The 23,366-nt window shown below is 38.9% G+C and overlaps 1 long non-coding RNA gene across 1 annotated transcript; it reads left to right on the plus strand.

The window, feature by feature from the left end:
* Positions 1 to 1,205: 1,205 nt before the first annotated feature.
* On the plus strand, positions 1,206 to 23,366 carry LOC131567871 (uncharacterized). The gene is made up of 3 exons (XR_009275671.1): positions 1,206 to 1,394; positions 21,298 to 21,458; positions 23,234 to 23,366. It is a non-coding gene; the product is annotated as an uncharacterized LOC131567871 (long non-coding RNA).

Genomic DNA, 23,366 nt, shown 5'->3' on the forward strand with positions numbered 1-23,366 from the left:
GAACAGAAGTGTGACAGGGACATACCTTGAGTGACAAACATTGATCTCTGGAGGCAGCATGGACAGTTCTCTGTTTCTAATTAATGACATTCTTCTTCTTGTAAGCTTTGAAAAGTAAGGCTTTGGCAAAATGATTTTATTCAATTATGTTTAAATTTGTGAATAATGCCTCCCCTATTGAAAAACTATGGCTATGCTCATAAACTGTAAGGCTGTTTAACCAGAAAAGCATGCTACATCAGGTGGAGATGAATGCCATTATTACTTTTATAAGATAATAGAACCCTGAGTTTTTCTAGCTCTGTGCATTAGCCTGAAATGAACTTTCTTGCTCAGTGGTTTCATTTATATCATCATTTTCAGTCACTAAACCATAAAAAATACACACTCCAATTCCCCAATCAGTTTTGAGCACTTCCTGAATTAAAAAACACTTCATGTTTCATTTCTCAACTATTATCTGCCTTCATTTAAACTACTGGCTTAGCTATTAAGACTTTTGTCAGTTTTGATGCTTTTTGATATATTTTCAGTCCTTTCTCCCATGAGTTTTTTTTTCCTTTCTCTGATATCCACAGGGACACACTCAGCCCTGGCAAATTGCTGCCCCTGTTGAGGCTTGATCAACATGTAGTTCTATCAACATGAGAAGAATGTGAGGTGGTTGGGTTGCAATTTCTTTTCCAGTGGAGCTATGTTATCAGTCCCTCACATGCACCCTTTACAGACAGACTGACTGCTGCAGCTTATCCTGCTGTTCTGTGAGGGAATAAACCCTTAGAAGGTGAGGACCAGAGGTAGCTCAAGCTACTCATAATTTCCTGACATAATATTGTGTAGTTTTGGTGTGTAAACACGTTGCCCTGAGCCAAGAGCTTAAAACCTGATCGTGTCTCATTGTGTTTCTGCCCTGCTTTCCTTCACCCCTCTCTCAGGCCACGTGTACAAAGTGCGCAGATCGCAGCATGCCGCGTATCGGGTGTCTCTGACAGCTGGCAACACACTTGCAATGCATGCATAGCACCAATATTTTCAAATACAAGAGAGAGCCCAAAGACTTCAAAGGTTTCGTAAGCTTTGCTCATAAATTCTGTTTTACTCCAGGTGGTGTTTCCATGTGCTTAAAAGTCTGAAAAAAGTAATCCTTGTTTTCAACGTGAATAGATGATCAACGCTGAAGAGCAGACACTGCGCTGACCACATACCAGTGCTTTTTGAAGTACTGAAGAGCATTCTGGGGGCTACTGCTTTTTCTTTTTTTTGCCTCAAAACATAAACCATAGTTTCTGTTTTAATTTTATATACAATTTGTTGTGCTATTTATGAAGATTTTTTTAATCGGAAAATCTTTGTGAGAAGAGTTAACTGGAATGAAAGCAAGTAAACCTGACATGGTAAATTCTGGAAACTATATACTTCCCATTCCTCTTTTTATTGAAAGCAATGTCTGTTCTTTCTTGTATTTCACTATTGTATAGTAATGGTTTTTTTTCATATTGCAAGTTATTTTTCAGTATTTTCAACCATTGTTTTATGTATCTTTTAAAAACAACATTGTTTCAGTTATTTATATGATGATTTCTCTGATGGCAGTAAATGGAAATCCCAGCTGAGTTTCTGTCTTCATTATGCTAATTACTAGACAAAGTAAAATCAGATGGTTTTATCTTGCAGTGTACTATCTACTTTAACTATTTCGTATACTCCCTCTAAAAGCATTTACAACTTACTGAACAAATTATACCTTGATTTGGGGGAGTTGTTGCAACATAGAAATAACATATTCTTTTCCCTAAGTATTCAATATTTAATATTTCCTATAATTTCAAAAGTCTCTTGCTTTAACTGTAGCTATCTGAAGTTCAAACTGTTGAAAACTAAAATTTAGATTAAGTGAGATAGAAGGTTTTGGATAATAATCAGGTGTTTAGTTTTGTTATTCAATCTGGGCATGACAGGTATATGCATTTATTGATGTAATACTGCTGACTAGAGGAGTCAATGCATACAGAAAGACCACTGGAAGCAGCAGTTGCACTGTCAACAGATTAAAATAAAGGAACAATTTTTTGTATGTTTCTATTAATTGACTAATAATAATTTTGCTTAGAAGGATTTTAATTATACTTAGTGTCCTTATTATGCACTTACACAGACTAAATGTTCATGATTTGGCAGTAAAATATGGTTAAAGACAAAAGAAAATGGGAGAATAGCAGAAAAGGCATTCAAAAGGAGTGGTAAGTAACCTAGAGTAAAGACATGACGCTTGTGTAATTCTCATAGTAAAATTTTGAATGTGATGTACGACTAACTAGATTTTCACTACAGAATTTCTGGGATGTTTGTTGAGTTTTTTTTGTACAAAATAATATCAGCCAATATATATACTCAGAGGTGATCTTGATTTTTGTCAAGTATGCTACACCCAAAAGCTAAAGTTGCGTGTCCAAAATCAGCTCTATTGCTCTATAGAACACCTTCTGCTTTGGGCAAGAAAATATTTGACTACATCTAAGTAACACAGTCAATTATCAGGCTGCCAAGCCTTGCATCCTGCTGCTTGTCTTTTACTGAAAGCAGTAGTATTTCCGCAGATGGTGTTCCTTGAAAGAGTCGTTTTAATAATTTGTTTCAGAAAAAAAAGGCAAAAATCAATTAAAAAAACCACACACTGAGTGAAATATATTTCTATTTATTCCATGGTTTTAATTGAACTCTGAGACAGAAAAACAACATATATTAAGAAATAATACTAATGAATGGATATAAATCAGTATGAGAGAGAACAATTCTTGTGACTGATCTAAGGCAGAAGACCCATTTTGCAGCTAGGGAGGGGGACAGAGATCCTATTAAAAAGCCCAGATTGCGACTGGGATGCCACAGAGAGAGACATTTCCATCAGACAAGAAAATGAATCTTGTAGGCAGTTGCAAACCATGCACAGTCTGGATGATCCAGCAGAGAATAACCCTTCCCAGAACTCTTGAGAGCAGGGCAGCATAACCCGAGCAGACTGCCCTTCTCCAAGCAAATAGAAAGTGCTTTGTTAATTATAGTAGGAGTCGAGTGCACCAGTGCTGCTGCAGCTGCAACAGCCGCCTTATCTTGGAAAGAAAAGTCAGGATCGGCAGAGGGTAAATGGGAGAAATTTGAGCCTTATTTTTGAAGGTGAGACTAGGCAAAGGTGAAGAGGGCGTGTGTTTACCTTATCTCCCAGAAGTGTGAAATCTGGAGTGCAGCACTTGTGAATCGTAGTAGTCGATACTAAAAAGTGGAAGCCTGTAGGCACAGCAGGGTCACAGGCTTTGGCAGACATCTGTAGGCAGAAAAGGCCTTTGGTTTTTCTGTATGAGATGTTAGCATTGGGCAGAGCTGGTCATAAGCTGCTCATGTCAAAAAGTTATTGCCAAAAACCTCCCTAAGGATACCTTAAGGAGTATTTTCATCCACAAGTAAACATTTACAAGCAGATTGCACCTCCAGAATGAATTTCAGTGGTGGCAAACATGCTGTCTTCAGCACTGCATATCAATGCAATAAACTGCTTTATGCATATATTAACCTGCAAAGAAAAACCAACCAAGTAAACCTGGCTGGACATAGATGAAATATGGAGTTTGATTAAATTATTTGAGAAGTCCTAAAGATATTATCGTAGAATGACTAGAAGACTGTTACCCAGCTCCAACTTGACAATGAAAGAGTCAGGCTGCAATTTTATCTGCATTTTGAAAGGAAAAAGACAGAGATTCATAAGGTGGTACATTAAAATACAGGCAAGTAAATACATGAAGCAGGGACAAGCAAATGAGTCCAAGCTGGTAGCAGGGAAATTGCTGGGCTCCTAAAGCAAAACAGGTATGGATTTGTTAAGACAGGCTGCAAAAACAATCTGCTGCTGCTGTTCAGCAGTCTGTCTAGAAAATTAAAGGAAGATTTTCAGTCCACCCACCAGCTGGTTTTTAAAAGGAAGACGGCAAGGGAATCTCTTGTGAAGCTTGATATAGGTACTCCTCCATAAGGATGAATAGCAGTTCCACCTTGCTGCACCACTTGAAAGCAAAAACAGGGATGGAGTGATCTACTGTGTCACCTGAATTGCAAACTGATTGTCAGCAGCTCAATGGTACATCAAATTAACCTCTGCCTACTCCAGATTAGAAAACTGTGGGTAAGTGAGATTTGATCAGCCCCTCTTCTTCTGCATCTGGATTCTTCTGTTCTTTGCATCCTGTCAGCACAGTCTGGGTTACATCAGGGCCAGGACCTTCTTTTCCATTTTCTCTTCTCCATTTCAAACCTGTCAGTCACTCTTCACACCTGTTGGGGAGGCTGTTCCTTGGGGATTGAAGCACCAGGAGTGACGCCCTGGTCTCCTTGTGGAGCCAGCAGTACAGGCTGCAGTCAGCCTGCAGTCCCCATCACCAGCCATATCTTTGCTGGGACACAGGGACAGCCTCAACCCACAGGATCAGGATTGTGGCCCAGATAAATGGTCCATGGCCAGGCAATAAACAGATCCAGATCAAGGCAATAAGCACTTTTTTGGCTACAAGGTCCGCTTTTCCCTAGTCCTCTGCTTGCCAACTTATTTGGGCAGGTGGTTCTTTGAGTTTCCAGTACTACATGAATAACAATGCTTTCTGCTGAAATTATAATGTGTATTTACAGCTTAGATTGCTGATAACTCTTTGAGGAAATTCTGGCTGCAAATTAAGCACATTCTGGTTTGCCACAGGCTACACTTTATTGGACATGAATTTAGGTAGCTTGCAGAGGTGTACAACTGAGCTGTACAAATGTTGAATACCCTGACTGTCAATCTTACAGATTACTGGGATTGTCAAAATAAGAAGCAAACTATTAATGATTTGTAAACTTAAACTCTGAATCATATTTAGGGTTGCCAAGTTAAAGAAAAGAACATGTGAAACCAGCATTTTCTGTACTTCAAATTCATTCAACCTTTGGATTCATAAGGCAAATACAATCATATTCTTTGAAACTGATGTCAGAAATGCAGGTGAATCACAGAAAGATGAAGCAAACCACTAAAGTGATTACATGGGTAAATGGAGCCAACCACTAGATTTAGCTCTTGGAGCATCCCATTTCCTTGTGAAAATGATACTGTCCCTAACTACTGTAGAAAATTATGTTTGAAAAAGCTGTACTACCATAAGAATTAGTCAATTAGTCATGATTATTTTTTCTTTTTACATCAGAAGCATGCAGATTGTGCAGGAATAGTGCTTTATTTGAATACGAGGAAGGAGGGAGATAAGGGCTTTGATTCAAGTATTTTGAATGAGGAAATCTCAGGCATCGAGCACAGAATGGAGCAGCCTTAACAGCAAGATAACTACTCTTGAATGCAGCAGCAGTGGAATTATTGCCACCTGACAAAGCTGGTGTTGATGCTTCAAGGCAGCATCTGTATACTCAGGCAGCATTTCAAAGCAACTCAAATACCATCAGCTAATATATCCACCAGGATGTGAAATTCTGAATTATGTTTATGTTGTCGGCTAGCATGGCTTTGTTAGGGAAAGGAAGTTATAAGTAATTGCCTCCCAAAGGGGTTTTCCTATAAACCCCTGGGGTTTGCTATAAACTCCTTTTCTGTGAGCCCCTTGGGAGCACATTTTATTCTGAATTTCACATGGAGGACTGGAACTTAAACTATGAAAGAACAGATTTCTTTCATTTGCTCTTTCTTTAAAGCATCATAACTGATTCTGTATGAAGAAAAGTCTAGGCAAAATTGGATTTAGAGTCTTATACACCCTATGTAATTTAAATGATTTTGAAAACCCTGCTTATTTTAAAATTTATTTGTTAATGTGTATCAGAAAGCTTCATAAAATGAACAGACCTTAAAATAACAGCTTTGGGGAATATCTCATTAACTTGTGTTTTGCACAGTAGGAGATATCTGTTGAGAGAGAGGGAACAACTTTGCTGCGGTGACAGCCTGCACAGCAGTGGAAGGTCACATTCCTGCATCCACTCTCTTCCACTGTAGATGTACATGAATGTTTGTGGAAGATTGACACCTGTCTGCAGGCTGAGAATAGGTACCAATTTCCAACTTTCAATGGTTTTTAAAACAGGCTTTCCTCCAGATAACTAGGCTGCTACACTTAATATGCCATGAAAGAATTTTTACCATTTCAGTTCATGAATGCAGTTGGAAATACTGGATTACTTGGAATTTCAGTGCTGTGCATGATGAGAGATTAGAGGTATAGGCGGTAGATGATGCAGTTCTTTATTGTGTTAAAGATGACTTCCATGCAATGTCTTTTGCACTATAAAAATACTAATGGATGCAGATAAAAATATGATTAGCAATTACAAATAACATTTCCAAAATCAAATAAAACCCTCATCTATTAAATCAATAAGCAGTGACTTGAATTATCTGATTCTGAGGATTAATTCTGTAAGCCAGCTTACTGTTCTGATCTGTAGAGAAAAAGGAAACTCAAATGCTGTATTAAGATATGTTCCTCCCTGAGCAATAAACTTGAGTGCGTCAGAAAATCAAGTTTGACCTGAGGTTTTTAAAGCTTTTAATCTGTTAGGTTACACTGCTGGCAAAAAAACCCTATTTAATTTAGGAAGCAATTTTACATGTTCCAATAATTCTTTAATTGAAATATAAGTGAGTACAAAATGTGAATTTATTTCAGTAGCAGGAAAATAACCAAAAACCTTCTTGGCATATGAATAGGAACAACCTTTTTCAGTAAAGATATTTCCTTTAAATTACGGGATAACATTTGCAATTATGATAAGAGTTTGGCCAGATGTTTGTTTTGAAAAGGGCTATTTGTTCTTAAACTGAGACGTGAGACCAGCTCTGTGTTAGAAAATATCCTCTGAGTGAATGAGGTGAGCTATTGCAGCAGACAGAGAGCAGATGCACTGCAGATGAAATCATTGCCCTGCAGAAAAACTAAGGAATGTTATGTGATAGGTAACACATTGTCCTGGGACTTGTAGAGTGTGAGGGGGCTCTTGCATTACTTGCACCTTTTCAGGGCTTGTCCACTCTGGATGTAGACACTGATGAATAGTTTCCTACTAGAAAGATTTAGATGCAAAAAGTTGATGTGACTGAATATCTAACTTTGTTCAAGCATTTATATTACTGAAAGCAAACATGTAAATATGCATTTATGTATTCCAAAGTAAATTTGCATATTGTTTTGGTTATGTTTAAAGGAAAAATAAAATGCAAATATAATGCAAATTCTACATTTTTTCGAAATGCCTAGAGAGTCCTTAGCAGTGAAGTATTGTATTCTAGCTGTGACCTCTGCTCAGTGAAATCTGTTTCCTGTTGTCTTTCTGCCACTGTGATGGCTCTTCTACATGTTGCCAAGGCTTTGTGTTCAATCAAGATATCAGAGTATTGAAAACTCTCTTGATATTTTCTGTTCAAAAAACAACTGTAGGGAAATCAATAATAGGTTGATTAGCCTTCTCTGGAGATGTACCTTTTTAGTGTCTATTGATTTCTTCTTCTAGCTGCAGCACAAAAAATTAAAATGACAGAAACAATATGCCTAATTTGTTGATTCTCACTTAAGCAGCATACAAAAATGGGAATTAATATTCCTCTGTTTCAAGAGGGATGATTAAATTTTAGAATTACCCTTTGTACCTGTCCTAAAGCCTTTCACTTTCATTTTGCTGTGTATTCATTTTATCTCTGGGCAATATGGGGGTGGAAATATCATTCCTCTTAAAAACTTTTTTCATACAGTCCATTATTTCAGCTTTATCTTGCTGATCAGGTCTGCACTTGGATGGTTGTTGTGTAAAGACTCTCTATGTTTCTCCTATGATATTGTCATCACATTAAAAGTGAAGCAAACCAAACCCCAAAAGGGAAACTCAGACAGAAAGAGGTGCCTTGCATTTCTATGTGGTCTTTACTTAGTCCACCAAGTAACTTCTTTCCCTGTAGCAGCTGAAAGATATTTTTGTGGCTTGTGTGGTTCTCTGTAGGACCCTAAGAAATAACAACCTAGTCCAGAGAAGAGCTTTTCCTGCAGTCAGTCACTCACACTGACAATCCCAGCTCCTGGCTGTAGGGGACGCCTACAAGAAATTGTGTTTTTCTGTCCTCTCCTGGGAAGGTCCTTGTGGACAAGAGCTGCTGACTGAGCAGTGGCTGCCAGGGAGGAGGGGCTGTGAGGCCCTTGCTTGGCTTACCCTCCTGTGTGTCCTTCCAGCATCTTTCAGGTCTCTCCAGCAGCAGGCAGACCTGTGGGAATGCTTGCTGAGGAGCACCATACAGGAAGTGTGGGAAGGAAAATGGGAAGACTCTAACCCTGCTGAGCTGTCTTTAGTGGCTCACTGTAATAATTTCTGTTGTATGTTGTTGTACTAATATATTTGTTTTCCCCTTTTCATCCCTGCCTGAAGCACTCTCAACATGCTGCTTTTCCACCAAATTATTGGTTTTCCAATGGTTTTGCTTATATGAAGTCCCTCCTGGGCTCATCCAGGTTCACTTCAGAGAAAGGGCATTGGTGTGACAGTTATCTGCTGTCAAACGCTTCCTGAACAAGTGGCAACATCTTATTTCTCAATGCTGTGTTATTTTTAAACTTCTCTTTTTCTCTGTTTATGATGAAAAATACATTTGTGTCTTTTCCTAAACTAGTTTAGGGCTTCTGGCTGAAGTCAGCCCTCTCCAGATTCATTCCAGCATAAGCAACATCAAAGTCAGACCTCACTGCTCATTTGCTGTGTGATTGTTATACTTCTGTTCATTATTTTTTCTTCCTCACCTTTTTTTCTTTATAGTATTATTTATAACCAACAGTAGATTCAAGTTCTTTGAAGCAAAAAGCATTTCCTTAGATGAATTTGTACAGTCTCTAGCATAAAGTTAGGCTGTCTTATGATCTCTGTTAATGCCTACAGTACTATGTAATATGATGTAAAAACAATAAAAAAACAATTAAAAAATAGAATACAACTGGTAGTGAATACAATTGACTGCCCTAGAGGGGGAAAGTTTTCATTAAATTTCTGAATCAGGTTTTGGGGAGTCTTGTTTTGATCTTCCTCCTCTCACCTAGGTAAGGATATATATTCATCTTTAAAACAGGGACAGCAGACCTTGTTCATAGGCAGCCAGGTAGGCTCCAGTTTTACCTGTCACACCTACCTCATCTCATCCCTTCTGGCACAGTTTCAGGGTCATCCACCCTCTATGTCTGCTCAGTATATATGTGTGTGTGTATATATATGCCCAGAAAACATTCCTGAACTATTGTTTGCCCTCTTCTCTTGGAGCATTTAAGGTAAAAGCTTGCCCAAATTACCTAATAAAAAAAACAAACAGTAGGAAGGTGGAGAAATAGAGATCATAGACTCAGTTATCTTGCTTATTGATACTGACTGAAATGAGTTGAGGGAAATTCTGCAGTAGATCAGGTTGGGATTTGATAGCAGGGGTTGTAATTTATCTTGCACTGCTCAGAGGTTTAATTGGAGCTATGGGCTTTGATTTGTCCCATGAAGAGTTTCAAAACTTTTCAAAAATTATTATTCTATTCTGCCTTCCTCAGCCTGAGTTTAGCTTAGTTCTTTCTCAGCCTTATTCCTCCTTACAGTTTTTTTGTTGTTATTTGGGTAATTTTGTTCTTTTTTAAAGCAAATAGAAAGCTGGGTATAGACTTTTTATAAAACAAGTGAAACTGATGTGGTTTTTTTTCCTCCCAGAAACTTTCTACCTATGCTAAAGCAGATTTCCATCAAAACCAGAATATTAACCTGTTTATGTTTTTTCAAAGACTTTTCATTTCTAGGGATAAAAGATCATGTCACACCTGGCATGTCAAACAAGCCATGTCATTCTGTTTCAAAAGCATTAAATGTTTTCTTCTTTTGCCCATGCCTGTAACTTGTAGTGAGCATGGCAGTCTGTGCATGGACCCACTCTGTAAACAGCGACCTTCAAGATGCATCGTCCATGTGCACTTTCATCATTTGCTCTCCTTCCTCTCTTCCAGGGTCTCTTTAATCTCTTGGGGTTGTGTAAGTGAGCAGGCAGAATGCCAAATACCTGTGCTCAGTGTGGGAGCAGGCAGGGTATGTGTACATCCATCCTAAAGCTGTTGCTAACTGAGAAATGTTTGATCTTGAATATCTATGGCAATGTGCTCAAGGATGGCACATCTGGAAGAATTTCAGCTACCTTTTTTCTCTTGAATCACACCACACAAATTTTACTCCTCAAAGTATGCACCAGCCATATATTTTGAATTTCAGCTATGTTTTGAATTTCAGCTATATTTTATCTTTTTTAGCAGACACACAGATGCAACACAATAGAACGAGAAGGATTTCAGACATGCCAAACAACCACAAAACCATAATCTTCCCACTTATGCAGACATTTCTCAGGCATTGAGAATAATTATAGATGAAATTAGTTCAAGTATTAACCAAGAGCCATTTAACCCTGGAATGTGCTTCATCTTCAGCTGCTGGAAGAACCAGTGGTATTCCATCCCTTGTAGTTTTAGATTACCATATTCCTAAAATTAGAACTATAAAAATCAAACCGTAACCAGAGAACCATGCAAGCTAGTAAAAGCAGTTTTTAATTGAAAGGGCACTTTGAAATCCCTGTGCTGAAAAGAACTGAAATCATTTATGTATGTCTTGGAGGAGAGGGAAGGAGGAACTATTTCCAAGAAGAGCAGACTGTTCTTCCATTAATAAAATAAAATCAAAACTACTGTTTCACATCTAGAATTTACAAGCTGGCAGCAGCCTGCTATGAGCCATATAGACAGTAATGAAAATAATTGGTCACGTTCTTTAATGCTGTACAGCCACTTTCTGCTATAAAACAGAGGCCCCCCTGACCAAGTAAGTGGCAAATCAATGGGGAGGATTTCTTCATTTTGTGTGCTCTAGAGACCATCTAGTAACATTCTTACTCCCCTCTCCTGGTGGTTGGTACATCAAACCAAAAGAAAAGGGCTCAAGGACAGGAATTCTCTGACAGGGTTTATTTAAAGAGTTTTCCAGTTTCTGTAACCTACAAGAAACTTCTTGTTAAAGGGGGCAGGACTGAGCAACCAGCAGCTGTGGCAGTCACAAGTACAGGTGATGGGCAGGTTTCATCTTCAGGGTCTATCCTAGTACTGATTTAGAAGCACTGAAAAATAGCAGAGGGTTTCTCCCTGGTTACTCTTACAGACATATTCCTAAGAAGCTGAGCTTAATACCTCTCCAAAATGAAGGCAGTTTGAATAAGACTCCTTCAGCAATTGTTAGGAAAAAATTCAGAATTTACTTTGACTGAGAATTAACAACTTGAACCTTAATATGATATAACTGGGCTCTATAATCACTGTTTTTCTTTTTGATTTTTTTTTCAAAGTTGGTTTTAGCCTGCTTGCTGATCATGAATCATAACTTTGTTCCAAGAGGAAGAGAAGATCCCACACTTTTTTGCTTTTCAGAGACTTTTTCAGTGACTTTCAGACTAAGAGCCCTCAGGACTTACTGAATCTCATAAATACAGTCTCACTTTGAAGTCTAGACTAGAGGAGTTAACTGTAAGCCCAAGTGAAATGCTCACTTTTTTTCTTTTTTTTCCTTGAATATGAAACTTTATTCTATATCTAGGGATCCTACTACTTTATTGGAGAATTGAAGCAAGCACTGCTGTAATTAATTCTTTCAAAGAAGCAGCAGAGAGCTAGGCCATATATGACTTCTGCCATCTCAGAAAGATCTAGCAGAGAATTAAGCCTCTAAGCCAAAGGTTAAATATGTCACCTGTAAAGTGGGCATTCTTAGGAGGAAAAAAGAGAATCTTGACCTTGGGGTTTAGAGACCTGGAACACTGGAAATAAATTATGATCAAAATTTTGTACAAATTTCTAAGCAGAACTGACCACCAAAAAGATCTTTGATATTTACAGAAACAAAATTGACAGATGAATGAGGAAATGGGGGAAAACCAAGATATTCAGAGAATATATATTCTAGTTCTCTTAGGATTTTAACCTGGTCCACACACTAATTAAAATGTCTATTGTGGCTTAAATTCAAAACACTGTAGAACATGAAACCGTACTGAATAGGATTTTCAAGTGTACCTTTGAGAGGTAGTGATTTCTAGGCAGGAGGAAATGTCATTCCTTATTCTACAATGAAAGTGGACCTGTAAATATTTTCTCTAGAAAGAACTGTCTATCAGTAACTGTGTACTCCTGGAGGAGTTTGGGATAGGTTGGTTATCTATATTTGACATTGGATTAGTTACAAATAAACGAGGCAGAGACACACTGAGGATAAACAATGCTTTGATACTTGAACTTCTAAATGGCAGAAAGTAAGCCAGAAATTTAAGATCTGCTAGGACTGGGGAGAAAGAGGGATTGAATATAAAAGACAGAGGCATTTGATGGTGAAACAGTATCTAGGAAGTGAGATAGGAAATGGAGATTGTTTCCTTGCCCAGAAATATGAGAACTAAACCATTTTCTGGCAGCAAAAAGAGCCAGAGTACAGAGCAGAAACTGGATGGGCTTCAAGAGCTTGAATGAATAGCGGGAGGGATAATAGCAGAAGATTGCAGGGTATGCAGCATGTACAGAAAGCATTCCGAGGCACAGGGGACAGGGAGAGGCTCTGAGAAGGGAGCAGAGACGCAGGCAGACATTTATGGTATTTCAGATACTGTATGAAGGCAGGGAATAATACAGAAGGAATTATTTCATAGATCCTGGATGGGCTGTCCAAAGAAAGAATGAAGAAAACAAAAATACTGCAAAAAGGTGGAAAAGATGGAAGTGGGAGGGAGGGGGAGCATGAGGGCCAGGAAATGTGGGAGGTATTTAAAAATAAGTGAAGGAGTCGGAGAGGCAAATAAGGACAGTAAGAAGAGAGGCAAGGAGAAATTTTACTATAATCTGTAAGTATGAATCCACTGCAAAAAAAGATTTATCTAAAATAACCCAAAACAAATATATTATCAATATACAATACTATATACAGTTCTTTACATCTTTTATCAGATAGTCCCTAAACTCTTTGCAAAGCTAGAATAAATAGGATTTGAATTCTCTGCATAATGTGTCTTAGAAAGGTGGTCGATAAATTCCCTATTTAAACAATATTCCCAATGTATTAAGTCAAATCCCAGTTTATGGATTTTGTGAGGTACAATATTTTGTTGAAATATCTGTGCAGAGAGACTCCACTCTGAGAAAATGAACTACATCTCTTTGTGGCCTGTGGTAAATTTCAAAGTTATGCTACAATTTATTACTATATTTTAAAATTATATAATGAAGAAAAAGGAATCAAACACAATCCCTCAGCTGATGGACCCCACAGGCGACGAAATGCGTCACACGGCTCCCATGTCTCCAGTGGTATGAATTATTTCAGCCTGCTGGAGAAGAAGAAAAGAGTAGGGAAAGAGCAGTAAAACTAAAGAGTGAAACCCAGGCATCTTCGCTGGCCCCAACCCAAGCAGACTTTATGGGCCTGGTGCATAGAGGGTTGTGTTGTGCTCTCTGGCCTGTCATGCATGTGGTCAGACCAGACAGTCTCTACCAACATATTCAGTAGAAGATAACATGGAAGATGAAAAGCTATCAGTGAGAACTAGGATACAAGAAAGAGAGTAACAAAGATGAAAACTGATACTAGTACTTATTTGTTAAAAAACAGATTCTCATTAATATATTTAAAGTAACTTTCATTATTCCCTTTACAAATGGGAAAACTATGCTTAGTACTTCAATATGTTATACATTACTGGCTAATATCATATCCAGTGATATCAGGGACATTCTTCAGCAAGTTACAGAAGCCCAAGGTGTCCCTTGATTACCATCAGGGTAGCTTTTGATAGCTTGATTTTTTCCTAGTCTTTAATGGTGACATCTCCAGCCATAAGTTTGTTGGCCCGTTTATATATGGATACATCCATTGAGGATTAAAGAATTATTAACATATTTTCTTGAACAAATTATATTTGTTCTTGGCATCTGTTTGAATACTGGCTGGGATGGTTTCCTGGTTGGCTTTGGAACACAAACTGCTTGGGCAGATAGGGGGTAGATTTCTCATGACTGTTTTGTCCTCAGAATGCCTCACAAAGCAAGAATTTCCAAACCATCAGACATAAATCTCTCTCTCTTCCTTTACCAGCAATGTTAACACGTTTTGAAATAATAGAGGTTCAAAAGTTCACTAGGAAAAAATTGGTTTCATTACTCATGGAAAAAGCTTTTATTTGCATGTAGCTGTAATTTAACATCATGTTAACGTCAGCAGAGTACATGACACAGTAAATGTTCATGTGTCTTTACTAAAACTCAGCTAATTCTAATCTAATTAGTAAAACACGTTGATGATTTCTACAGCCTTCTGCATCACGTTCTTGCTGGTTTTCTCAGGCTTCTCCAGGCCATTTTTGTTTGAATTGGGATGCTGGTAGTTTTCCTTGAAATACAGATGTCCTGAGTGACTGCATTAGCTGACTGTGACAGCAAAGATTCTCAGGTTCTTGGCAGCATAATTTCAGAAAATGCACCTGGAAATTTTCATGGTCTTATAATCAAATAAAGAAGAGTTTAAATAGGTTATTTTTAATAAGGTTTGGGACTCGCTGCTGGAGTTTAGGTTTCTGATTTTAAAGTTGAGAGGGAGAATAATAACCTGCTAAAGTAAGAAAAGATCTGGCATATATGTTTGTAAAAATCATATTAGATTTCCCGACTAAAATGAAAATTCTGAGCAGGCTTCCTTCCCAAAGGGACTCTGTCCCTTGCAAGAGCCTTCTGCTAAGCTGTGATTTTGCTCCCTGACTGGAAATAATCCTTCCCTTGTTTTTATACTCAAGCCTGGATTCTTTCTGTGTCTGCTGTGCTGTTCCACTCTCTGCTTCTTTTCTTGTCACAAGAGCCCAGCAGTTGTGACATTTAGGGGAAAACAGCTCTTGTATAGAGTATATTGCTCCATTTCTCTACCTCCGGTCCTGCTGCTCGCTACAGTGTGGCAGTGCGTGGTGCCAGGCTCCCTTACAGATGTAGCACATCCACTTCAAACCTCTTGCTGCAGCTGCAGGGAACAGAAACATGTCCTGAGACAGCAGGATAGGCTTTGCTACCCTTGGAGTGGTCTGGCTGTGGCTGGGACAGCCTTGCCATGGCTGTGCCTGAAATGCACAGCCAGAGTTCCAGGCGTGCTGGGAGTGTGCTCACCATGAAGAGGGAGGTTTTGAGAGGGTGGCAGGGGTCTGCTTCTTCCTGAAAATCCTAAAAAGGGGATGGGGCGAACAGAGGAAGGACACTGTACTTAGCTAGAAGGAGGTTGGGTATTTTCCTTGCCTTCACCTCATCATTTCCTTCCTCGCAGCGCGATGCTCGGCAGCCCTCCTGCTGCTGCAGCCTTCCCGACACCTCTCTCCGTCTCCCCGCTGTTTTGCCTCCGGTGCTGCGGCTTCCCTGCTCGGCACCAGCATCAAGGGCTGGGGAGAAGCCTTTGGGAAAGCAGCGGGGCCTCCAGGGCGTTTGCTGGCAGCGATCCCCCCGCGGGCTGTGCCAGCCTCCAGCTGGCAGCTGTGCGCTCCCGGGAGCTTTGGTGAAAGTGCCAAAATACAGATGCTGCACAGCCACCGGGCTGGAAATTTCCCACAGGAGCTGACCACACTGCTGCTCTTTTAACCGACTAGGCAAGCCTGCCCAGGATGTCTAAATTAGTCCCCTTTGGAAACTTTGCATTTTCCCCAATATAGAGAAATCTAGATTATAGCCAGCAGACAAAAAAAATTACCAATCTTTGTATGAGTACAGTGCTCAAACCAACTTCTGTATTAATCCACTTGGAAAAGACATTAATCTATAACAAGAGCTCTCAATGTTTTTAAGCTTTCTCTATGCCCCTAAAATGCTAAAACAGCCTGTTTGTCCTTTTGCCTTGTGTTCAGGGCTGTGGATGGGGTGAATGACGTCTGAAGTTTTCTCCCAGAGCCTGAAAAACAGTGGAGAACCCAGTTAAGTGCAGAAGGAGCAGTGATGGGCAGTGGACAAGAGGATGATGAAGCTGATAGGCTACAGGAACTAAAGCTGGGAGAGACCAGTATGAACTGGTCTGGTATGTATGGTTGGAGCTATCACCCTAAGAGACAGTTTGAGTCCAAGATAAAGTGTGTCAGTGTGAATTGTGAGGCACTGTAATTAATGTCAGGCTGAAAGGGTCAGAATAATTTATAAGACTGAGAAGATACAGGGTTGAGAAGCATACTATTAATTAATGTTGAGATGGTAGGCATGCAGGATTGAGGATAAGGCATCCAGATTTAGCCACTTGGAACTGAGGGAAAAAAATGAGTCTTTTGTGTGACCAAACAGGTCTGTGCGAGTGTATGTAATTTATGTGAGTTACAGGCTATTTGTCACATTGCAAAACATTGCCTATTTTGAAATGCTAATGACATCTTGCATCACTGGGCCAAATTCTACTTCAGATACATTGGTGTGCTGACAACTCACCAGGACTGCTCAGACAAGACAGTGAAATGAAAGCAATTGACTTTTTAATTTTCAGAGTCTTATTGCATAGCAATCAGCAATTGAAAGCATGTTGAAAACATCTACATTGCAGTTATTAAATCAGACTTTTTTTCTAAGTGAGAGAAAACTCGCGAAAAATCAAATGTCTGCCTGAAATCACTTATATCCATTCTCACTGATGAAGAACTACAGACACCCATAAAATTACTGCAGAATGATATTGATAAAGGAGAACTATTTTATTGAGAACCATAGAGTGCAAAATCAAATCCAAAGGAGGTTTAGGCTCTGTTTAGTAGAGGTAAATCAGAAGGATGTTTGAATCCTTTCTACATGAATGCAAATGGAAAGGGGCACTGTACAAGGCTGAAAAGAAATGCATGCACACTTTCCCCAGCAGTGCCTGCTGTCTCTAGTACCCATCTTGCAAAGACTGTTGCAGAAAGAGGAAATGCAGTGGTGCTGCATGGATTGGGCAATGGCCACTGGCTGCTGCTCCCAAAGCCATCAGCAGAGATCTGTCTAGGACCTGTCTTCTAGGGCAGCATATGGTTTGCTAAACGGTTTTGCAACTGGGGGATGGCACACATCCAGGTGGCTTTCAGTCCCTGCCAGAATTTTAAAGAGATGTTAACAATGTTTACACTTTTCAGTTTTGACAGTCTCTGAAAATTACCTATTTAAACCTTCTCTCCCTCCCTGACAACACAAAATCCAGCTCCTCTTTCAGATGCAAAGTGCCCCAGTGCTTTCTGAGTTCTCATTGCAGGACTCAGGAGAGAAATCCGGTGATTTCTCAGGACAGAAATCCACCACTGCCCCTCTGCCCCACCACTGGAGCCTTGGTCAGTGCTGCAGCTCTCAGTGCCCTGTGCCCATGCCACCCACAACCAAGAGGTGGGAATATTTCAGCAAATTCAGTGCCTCAAAGCTGTTTGGGGGAGTAGCAGTGGGATTATAACAGCTGGTTTTTTTCTATTGTTCAGCCTTTCGTTTGGAAAAAAAAAAAAAGGGTGATTGTTTTTAGGAGATCTATTAATAAAACAGGTGCAAATGAGAATTTTTCTTGCTTGTCCGTGTGTTAGTCTGGATAATCAGCTATCTCCAAAGATAAGGAATTCCCCCCATTACTAGATCAGGCATTTTCCTCTCACCCTTTTCCAAATATACATAACTCTACTGTCAAAATTATGAAGACTGATTTGTACAATGTTACCACCAGAGTGATAAAAGCCATGGAAAGTAACTCTCTCACTAAGTTTGGAAAAGGAAGATAATGAGGCTTCTGGGAGATGCTGTTGGTGGAACACTGCAGCACACCAGGAGATGTTAAAATTAAATGTAAGGACCAGCCCTTTTTGCAAGGTTAAGGACAGACACCATAGCCAGAATGTTTCATTTATAAATGGACATCTGGCAAACATTGATCTACAATAGTATTTAGTGTGTAATGGAAAGTACAGGTTGTTACATGAGCAATCAATAGTTTTTTAGATTATTGATCCCTACAGTGGCTATTGACTGGTTTTTAGGAGATAGCAGTCTAGTTTTTCATTTAGCTTAGCTTAAAATAATTGGATTGCAAGTTGTGTGCCTTTATATGTGGAAAGGGATTCAATATGCAAATATTCTCTCATCATTGACAACATATAAAAAATACTCACTTTTAAGTGTTCTTCTTCCCTGTTGTGTAGTAGGACTACTCAAATATAATTTTAATAAGATGAAAAATTAATTTGGCTTCAGAAGAGTGCAGAGGCCACCATCTCCCTTTTGCTGTGTGACTAGAACATTTTGATCAAAAAAATTCTATTAATAAAGTCAACTGTTAGAACGAACACATAAGGGATCTAACTGATTTCTCTAGACATGTCATGTTATCGCTCACTTCTCATCCCAACTGATACAATTGTTTGCTTTCTTCTGCAGAGAAAATATGCTGTTGCCTACTGCTTGGGGACTTTACAGAAGTCTCACCAAGTACTCTTGAGTGTACAGGATTTTATGAACTGTAAAAATAAGCTGATAATATTTTTTGCTCAGTTAAAACAAGCTCTGTGTGGGGAAGGACTGGCATACAAGAAATGTCAGTAAACTATGAGCCAGGTCATGCCTTGAGGTGTTAGTTCTTGTGATGGCTATTTATATTTCAGTGCAGACTGGAGTCTTTCTTTTGACCAAGGCATAATATTCCCACTACAGGCAATTGCCAGCTAATGCTCCAGCCACCCTGTAAATAAGTTAATCCTATGTTTGCATTTGGTTCCTCCTGCAGGAGCTAGAAACAGAACTGAGGCGTTTATAGTACAGACTTGATGCTCATCTCTGCTGACTTTCAGAGTAAATAAAGAGTCAAATGTATGCATAGAGCAATGCTATTTATGTTATCTAGACAAGCTGAGAATGCATCATTTTGCTGTACTGCATTTTCTCAGATCCAAGAAAGCAAACCACAAATCTTTCTGCTGTTATCTAGCAAGTAACTCTATACTGCTACTAAATCAACAACAGCAGGGAATGGAACTATTTTTCAGGTGTCATATATATCCCAGTGCTCTGTCTGTCCTGAAGGTCATGTGTCAAATAATTCTGGGAACAGATTTTTATCTAGTCTAAAAACATTAATCACTTACAATTCAACTTCTAAGCCAAGCAAACAAAACTCAGTCTAACAGAAGTGTAACAAATTGAAAGTTTTCCATATAAATTTAAATAAAAACTGTCCTAGAAAATAATGTAATTTGACCACTGCAGAATCAAAGAAATAGGCCGATGAATATTCTGAGATTTCAGTCTTGACATTGTTGTAAAATATATTTGTGTAGTACACAAATATATTTTGTGTATTACACAAATATATTTTGGGGCTATTCTCTGGTTCTAGAGCATACCTTTGTATTTAAGAATTAGGGATTAATATTTCATGTTCTGGTAGGACTACATGGGATATTTGTTTATAATTAAAGATTTCCACCTTGTTTTGGAGTGAAAAAACTGCAGAAGCCTTCAGTTTCTTATCTTAGTGTTACATAAAGGTGAATTTGACCTACAATGTGAAATCTGAAACTGAATCAAAACTACATAAAACAATCTAAAGTTAGGATTGTTTTTGGTCAGGATCTAGAGTCAGACCTTTCTTAAATGCATTTTGATTGCAGATGAAGGGCTGCAAACCACCCCTCCCTCTCAGTGATTATTTAGGTTAACAGAAAGTGTGGGGTTTGATTTGATCTGGGCCCATGTTTAATAACTGCTATCAAAACCAAAGATTTTTTGGAAAAATTGCCAAACTTTCTTGAGTTTTATTGACATCAAACAAAACAGGAAAAAAGAGCTTTGTCATACAGGCAGCATTTTAGTATTTAGGACACTGAAAGTACTTTAACTTGATGTCTCTTGCTGCTTCATTAGTCTTGCCTTGATTGTAAGATAAAGGTTTATGCAAGTGTCTGTAGGACCTAAAAGGCTGTTAATTGTTTGAAATGTCAACTGAAGCAGCTTTCTTTCAGAGTGTGGTCTATTTTAGCATTATAAATTCATTTTGGATGGGAGCTCCTCTATTAGAGAAGTGGTTTGGTTTTTTTCAGTCTGTGCCTATGAAGAAAAACCCCAGCATTTTAAGCATTTAAATGACTTCTGGGCAGCAGCTATTTATCTCACAAGACAGTATTTCACGACATCTTTATTTTCTTTGAGAAACTCTGCAAAAATACAGTATAATGTCATTTATTGCTGGTTGTGCATGCAGAGCAATATTGTTCTGTTGCCTGGTAACCAGTGAGAGGGAGGCACTTTGGAAACACTGATAGGAAAAGAGAAAGAGAAAGCTCAACTGTACACACTTGAGTAGAAGACTTATAAAACTGGTATTTGTTCCAGGTAGATTTGAAGAGGAGTTTGGGTCAAGGTTCTCATAGGGTTTTGTAAATTTTTTTGACATCAAAAAGCCCAGCAGGACATTTTCTTGCACTGGAATTTAATGGCCAGGCTTATTTTTTCAAGCCATGTTTACAATTTGTGTACTTCAGAAAGAGAAGTGTTCCTTTTTCCTTCACATGCATTCTTGAATACTTTTTGAAGGTGTGTTCTGCTTAGAATAGCACATTGATAGTGTTCTAACAAAACAAACATGCAGAACTGTTTTGAACTGATATGTTATGAACTGTGAATGATCATGGACATATTTTCAAAGCCAGGGTGCTCTGACAGTTTCTGAATTAGGGAGCTCCTAGGCATCATAATACAAACGACTAACAGACAGTAGATTTGCTGAGTCCAACAAATAATCACAAAACACACCCAGAAAATATCTTCACTGGAGTTCAGTCTGGCCATTGCTTCCTGTTTAACAAGCAATAGAAAGTCAGCATAAAATCGAGGCAGAAGAGATGAGCTCACAGGAGCCAGTTTAACCTTTGGCCAAGCTCAGACAAAGTGCTGGTGTGGGTTTCAAGAGTGTGGGTTATTGTGCTGTTCTTTGATGCCTCCCTGGCTTCCTGCCTCTGACCAGTGTCAGGGCAGACGGTCTCTGCGTGGCCCTTCCTCGCCGCAGGGAGAGCAGGAAGTGCTGCAGGGCCCTTCACTGCTGCAAGATTTACAACAGAGGTTTGAGAAGCGAAAAGGGCTGGGTAGCCCAAGTGTGATTGGAGATAGCCTTCAAATTTCAAGGTGTTCATTTGAATAGAACTGAATGTAATTTTTATTTTTTTTCTGGCAGCCAGTTAAACTCAGAAGCGTTGTAAACCTCGTTGGCTTTACCTGTGGAGTAGTGCTTTACTTGTGCTTTACTTCATGTGAACATCAGAATTCTGAGAAAGAGGAGGTGCACACTCTGGATATTGATCACTTCACTGATTACCAGCGACTGGAAAAATTAAGGTCAGAGGTTAACTCCTCCATTATAACCTTCTGTGGCATTCTGCTGGAGGCAGAGAGCTCATGGACAGTATGATGAAAGCATGAAGAAGATACCCTTCATATTGTTGTGTTAGTTTTTCACATTTCCTCTTCTAGAACAATTTGAAGATCATAAAAATACAAGTAGACAAGCAGTAGAAAATTCTAATTAGTATCTCACCAATTATTATTTCCTGTTTACTTATATGGGTATTGCATACATATCAGAACCAAGAAGAAATTTAGCTCTAATAGAAAGGCTTGGAATTTTTTTCTAAAATTAATCTAAGTTGTTTGACAGATATCTGGAGGAAACTACAAGATAAACCCTGTTGTTGTGACTCTGTGATCATACTCCTTTTAAAAAAAAATTATTTTCTCCTAGCAGAGTGTTTCACTGAGACCTCAAAGCCTTGGTGTCAGTATGTCCCAGTAGAAACCATTTACAGACCCCTCCCCATTTGGGAGAGGTCTGAAAGTGCCACACAGAGCTGACCTTTCCTGTGAAACATCATAAAAGGTGTATTCTCTTACTTCTCCATGCTTTGTACCTCCAAGAAAGAACCTGTAAGTGATGACAAAACCTCCTATTTTGTGAATTGCTGTTAATGACACTACTTAAGAAATGTCATGAGGGCACACAGCCATTCAGTCTCTACAGAGGAAGAATAAAAACAAAGTCTGAGTTATGTCTTACGTCATTAAAAAATGGACCTGCTGGATTATAGGGCAAAAAGCAACATTCAGCTTCCATGCTGCACTACTAGTTTATGACTAGAGAGGCAACATAGTGCCAAAGTATCTTGGTGTCATTTTTCCTTCAAAAGTTCTAGCAAGTTTGTGGTCTGCTCATTTGCCCTGCTTTACAAAGTACACTGCTGCAGGTGTTTGCCAGAGAGCAAATGAGGGGTGACAGAGACTTAGCCATGCTCTGTGGGCCAGGTTTGGGGTCACACTCAGACCCCAGTGTGACCTATCCTTGCAATCTCAACAGATGAAAACTGCATGGAAACACATCAACTAGAAAACAAATCAAATTAGAAACACCTTATATTTACTGGAAGTAATTGTGTACCTTTTACATGGGGTTGGATTAAAATTTGAGACATTAATTATTCACTGAATATAAAATTGCATATTTCAAATAATCTGGAAGGCAATTATTATCACATAAAATATTTGTATAATAATAGTAATTGCATATGATCTTGCAAAGGGTTCAATCATTTAAAGTGTTGAATAGTGCGTGTCCATTGAACAAAATATTTCAGGACAGGTTTAGCTTTACACAAGTAAGCAGTCCAATTGACCTCACTAAGGCCACTCATCTACTTAAATGTCAATATGTATCTAAGTGCTTTCCTGGATTAGGGCCAGAACGTTTTGTCTTTTGTAAGACAAGGTCCTGAGAAGACCTGTTGCAAATGGCTGTAGCCTGCAGAGGCCTGGAAAGGAGAAGCAAAATAAAAAAGGGCAGTATCACATGATAACTTAGCTGTTCATTTATTTAAGGGATGTACTTTATCATTAATGATTGGCATTATTGCAGACAGCATTATTGCTATTTAAAGGCAGTAATAGTAAGAAATATGATCAGGTATTTGAAACATGGAATAGGCCTGAAAAGCAAAGGGAGTGTGACAGAGATAGTGACTACCTTATCAGTGACTCAGAGTTATGGGGTTCTCTGGAAATAATTTTGCATCATTATTTCCATCAATAGTAGTGGACTAACTTGTGCATTACTGATTCTGCAGTTCCAGCAGTGGAGCTTCAAAACCAGCTTGCCTGAGGAAGGAGTACTCTCCGTCTGGATTCTCATCTCCCTGGAGAGTCCGAAATTCATGGACTGCTGTCCATGAAGGTTCATTGTAGAGGATTTCTCTCAAC

The sequence above is a fragment of the Ammospiza caudacuta genome, chromosome 1 (assembly GCF_027887145.1).
Source record: "Ammospiza caudacuta isolate bAmmCau1 chromosome 1, bAmmCau1.pri, whole genome shotgun sequence".
In the NCBI taxonomy this organism is placed as follows: Eukaryota; Metazoa; Chordata; class Aves; order Passeriformes; family Passerellidae; genus Ammospiza; species Ammospiza caudacuta.